The 5,418-nt window shown below is 33.7% G+C and overlaps 1 long non-coding RNA gene across 1 annotated transcript; it reads left to right on the top strand.

Moving 5' to 3' along the window:
* The first annotated feature begins 4,208 nt into the window (after positions 1–4,208).
* On the top strand, positions 4,209–4,664 carry LOC141380898 (uncharacterized). Its single transcript, XR_015526198.1, has 2 exons — positions 4,209–4,351; positions 4,480–4,664. It is a non-coding gene; the product is annotated as an uncharacterized LOC141380898 (long non-coding RNA).
* Positions 4,665–5,418: the final 754 nt, after the last annotated feature.

Below are 5,418 nucleotides of genomic sequence, written 5' to 3'. Positions count from 1 at the left end.
TGCACTATATATACTGTTGGTGAATTGAATAAACTAAATTGGCTGTAGTGTGTGAGTGTGTGTATGTGTGAATAAGTGTGTGGCAGGAAGGGCATCCGCTACTGAAATGCACACATGCTGGAATAGTGGACGATTTATTCCAATGTGGTGAGCTCTGAAATTGAAACTAAGCGGAAGGTATTTGTGCGCTGTTGAGCATGTGCTTATGCTGTGTTCAAGTCTACTTGGTACTCTCATATGTACACATTTTAGAGCCAATCACATTTTATTATTCTAAAAAAAAAAACTATTTCCCATTTAAATAACTTTAAATGGAATGCAAAGTTTCATTAGATGTCAAAGTTTCTATATGGAACCAACAATGCCAATAAAAAGCATTGATTTTTACACATTATTGTGTAACTATTTTGTACTGTTCAAATCGACCACCCTTTTGTTGTGTTGGTGGCTGTTTTTGCCCCATTGACTTCTATTATTATGACATTTTTTGATTGTAAAGCCATGACACCGCTACCTTGATTGTTGGAGGTTTTCCCTGAAGAGGTAAAATTAGTAATTTTTACTGTTGATCATCAGTTGGCAGCATTAACCCTTTAGATAGGCCTTGCAAAAAAGTTTCAGGCTTTTAAATGGAGTTCTATGGAGTAAAACAGCAGATTATAGTCTGCTTGCATAAATGCTCTTATTATGTTTATTATGTTTTAAGAGCCGAGATACTTATTTTGATTTTTTTTCAGACATATCAAGGTAAGTGTGCAAAGGTCTCCTTTACACCCTTCATATACAGTAGAACAGTGTTTCTCTGGTGGGTCGGGTCGCAGGAACATTTTTAGTGGGTAAATAAATTAAATTTATTTGTAGCAACAAATTTGTCAAAGTGCAAGTATAGGACCCTGAATATGTAACGTGTGGATTTACATATATTGACAACAAAAAAAGGCTTAAAACCTCAGTGGGAGTTGCAAAAACAAACCTGTGGACTATTTTCACGGATGACTCCAACAGCTGAGGGCATCGCTCACAAAACTGCCTAGCAAAGATCAAGAAAGCCCCCACAATAGCAGAAGAGCAAATAACTGGTGATTATTCAAAAAATGGTTATGACTATTTTAATCATTTTACTTTAATTAGCTGGTTTGTTCTTTTCAACAGGATCAGGGTTAACGTTTTATTAACAGTTCAGTTTAGTTAATGAAAACTGAACTTTTCATTACCCTAACCACTGTTTACAGTATTTTTACTCTGTAATATTATTATAATTTGACACATTTTGTTAAATGACAGAGATAAAGTATTGTTTATTTGTAAGTCTTGGTGATTTTCTGTCACTACTTGTGTATGTTAATAAATAAATGCAAATTCATTATAATTCCTAAAATTATTTTATAGTTCCTAAAAATTTTGGTTGCGGCTTGATGACCATGTGTGGGTCCCATGGCCAAACTAGTTGAGAACTTCTGCAGTAGAAGACAGAAACTAAGCATTTGAAATGATTATTAACAGTAAAAATGGCTAATTGTACCTCTTTCCAAGAGGGAAAAGCACCAACAATCAGTAATGCATGATTATATAGTGTCATCATGGCTCAAAAAGAGAGCATATTGAAAGTCAATGGGGCATAAACAGCCCCAAACATAACAAAAGGGTAGTCAATTTACGTGTTTTATTGAAATTAAAAAAAAGAAAAAAATTCTAAGCATTTTCCCAAAATATTTATCAAAATTAGATTTGTCACCACAATGCATTCTAGTTGCTGAAACACAGGCAAAGTTGTGGCCAAATTAATACTCAAAATCACCCAGAGTGTTTGAAAGCATCACACAAGGGTTAAGATCACCAGTATTCATCAGCTGTTTTTTGTTGTTTCTCACTGAGTACTGTTTATATGAAGCGTGCAAACTGTGCACGACAAATTCACCCATATCATAAAGGCATGAAAATACCATGAGGAGGTATACAGTACGTGTTGGGTTAGGGTGTCTTGTACGCCAGCGGGTGTTGTGAAATTAGCTTCATGTGTCAAAAGCGAAGCGGTCAGCATGGAGTCTCATCACACGTCATTGAATCTGAACAGCCCGACTCACGTGGCGGAGGCAAGCTGCGCCTGAAAAGCAACAACGTGTTAAAATGGAGGAAAGGATCTGATTGCGGTGTTTGTACCTGCTATCCTCCAGTCCTTTCTCCTAATGGAAGACCAATTTTAAAGGCTGACTCTATTCATTTGAGAAAATATACTGTAACCATCGAGTTGAGAGAGAGCAAGTGCTTGCACAACCGTGCATAAAATGACTGAAATTGTTTTTTTTTTTTTTTGCTTTCATTTCAAATTGCATTCTGCAAATGGCCATATTCATCTGTTTGATTTTATTTTTTGTTACCCTTGATGTAACGTTAAAGGAAAAACATCTTATCTGCCCACGGTACCGGCAGGAAAACAAGCGAGATGACCTGATGTCATGGGGGAACACGTCTGCGGTCCTGAGAACAGCTGAAATAAATGCCACGCCAGTGCATTGCTGCATTGGCTTCCACATTAATAGCCAATCTCGGTGCATTTCCATTTGTACACAGCTTGTATTGTTAGACACATATTTACATTGTCGTCATTGAAATCAAAGAGAAGCGAGTCGGCGCGTTTGCATCCAATCAGATGTTTGATGCAATCTGTGTCCCGCTGCTCTGTGAAGGAACCTGCCGTATAACGTTTAGAGATTAGATCAGTGTCACACTGAGCTGCGCTGAACTCAGCAGCAGGCGAATCAAGGAGAGGAATTAGCATTTAAAATACAACGCGCTTCAGCTGAATAATTATTATGTCAGACTACAGGATGTGCAGATTGTGGGAGCACAAGCGCCTGTTTTAGACATGACTGAATGAGGCTTCTCAGAGAGCTCAAAAACATACATGAGCCCATACAATTTTTGTTTTGTTTTATTTTCAGAAAGTTTATAATTAAATTGAATACATTTTACAAAAAAAAAATAAATAAAAAAAAAAAAAAAAAAAAAAAATATATATATATATATATATATATATATATATATTGCTCTTAATAAGCCAATATTAATTCTTTATATATATATATATATATATATATATATATATATATATATATATATATATATATATATATATATATATGAATTAAAATATAATTCTTTATATTAATTTTTTTATTATACTATATATATATATATATATATATATATATATATATATATATATATATATATATATATATATATATATATATATTATGGTTATGCTTTATTTACTTTATTGAATTATTTTATTCTATTTAAAAAATATGAAAATCAAAATATAGTTTAAAATTGCATTTAATTACTGTATATTTGAAACTAGCTGCAATGGTTATTTAAAAATGTTAAATATTGGTTGAAATATATTATTTATGCTGCTATTCTATATCAAGTATTGTTCATTTTTATGGTATTGTATGAGAGGGTGCTCGCTGCAGAGCCATTTGAGGAGAGGTGAGCTCCAGAGAGGGGGAGCATGAGCTGTCGCTCCTCCTCCTGTAAGCTGTTTTAATGCGTACACCAACCCCACCTCTAACCCTACCCCCAGTGACATCACTCGTAGAAGAAGTGCAAAAAAGGTGGAGCTCAAGCTTAAGCTCCCCCTCTCTGGAGCTCACCTCTCCTCAAATGGCTCTGCAGCGAGCACCACTTGTATTGTATTGATGTTCGTAGTATCGAAATTCCATTATCATGATGACCCTGATCTATACTGACTCTATTAAGGTATCGTATCGAAGTTCTTATTATTGAAATCCCATTATTATGATAACGCTCTTCTATATTGTGTATTGATACTTTAAGATATGGTATCAAAATTCCAGTATCGTGACAACAGTAATCTATATCGAGTATCAAGATTGAATATATTTGTCTAGGAAATTAAAAAGCTGTAATAAAGAGATCTTGAATAAAGATCAGTTAAATATATATGGTGTGCTTATGATTTATTTATTTAATTTATTTTATTCTATTTCAAAAGAAGAAGTTCAGATCAGGAGAAATTATGAAAATCAAAACATAGTTAAGAATTTGATTTAAATACTGCATATTTTATAATTAAAAACTGGTTAAAATATATTATTATGACGCTATTTTATAGTGTAACGCCACAGCAGCAGAGGGAGCCCTCGCCCAACTACTGACTCATCTCCGCTCCCTCTGCAGTCACTTCCTGTTTGTGCTGTATTTCGGCAAGAGCTCAGGCCATGCTTCTTTTCAAAGTATTTCCAGTCTACCTGCATTACCAAGCGTTTTTCCAAGAGCCTTTCATGACTGCCTGCCTGTGTATGACCCTGCCTGCCTTGATCAAGTACGTTATCTGTCTTTGCCCTCTTGCTCTGTTTTGGACTGCTTATTGTTGCCTTGAACTTTTGCCTGCCTTCTCACCATGTCTTCTGGATTTGCCCATGTGTATCTTGATCTGTTTTGGACGGATAGTTGTTATGCTGAACCTCTGCCTGCACTCTCACTACGATGTCTGGATTTGCCCTTGTGTTTGTTGACTGGATTGGACTGCTTTAATACAACTTCTGCATATGGATTCTAATACTCAGACCCTCTGTTACATAAATCAAGTACCAATAACCATTTTTATGGTATTGCATTAAAGTTTGTAGTGTTGACATTCCAGTATCTTGAAGACCCTTTTCTATATTGAGTATTAATATTTTTAAGGTGTAAAATTGAAGTTCATATTAACAAAATCTCAGTATCACAATGATGCTATTCTATATCAAGTATCAATCATTTTTAAGGTATTGTATCGAAATTCCAGTGTCATGATGACCCTATTCTATATTGAGTATAAATATTTTTTTAAAGGCAAGGTGTATTGAATCGTATCAAAGTTCATAATATCAAAATTCAAGTGTCATGACAACATTATTCTATCTTGAGTATCAATATTTTTTAAGGTATCGCATCAAAGTTTATAGTGTCAAAATTCCAGTGTCACGGCGGTCTTATTGTATAATGACTATTAATAATTTAAAGGTATCATATCAAAGTTCACAGTATCAAAATTCAAGTATCATGACAACATTATTATATTTTGAGTATCAATGTTTTTAAGGTATCGTATTGTATTGAAGTTCGTAGTGTTAAAATCCCAGTACTATGATAACACTATTCTACAGTATATCATGTATCGATACTTTAAGGTCTCGTATCAAAGTTTGTAGTACCAAAATTCCAGTATCATTACAACAGTATTCTATTTCAAATATAAATATTTTGATATTATACTATGATAACACTATTCTACAGTATATCATGTATCAATACAATACATGTATCAATACTTTACATACATTTGTATCAAAGATCGTAGTATTAAAATTCCAGTATCATGATGACCTTATTCTATATTAACTATCA

The sequence above is a fragment of the Danio rerio genome, chromosome 25 (assembly GCF_052040795.2).
Source record: "Danio rerio strain M-AB ecotype USA chromosome 25, GRCz13ab, whole genome shotgun sequence".
NCBI classification, from domain to species: Eukaryota; Metazoa; Chordata; class Actinopteri; order Cypriniformes; family Danionidae; genus Danio; species Danio rerio.
Note: the sequence above shows the minus strand (reverse complement) of the source record. Positions and strands in the feature narration are given on the sequence as shown.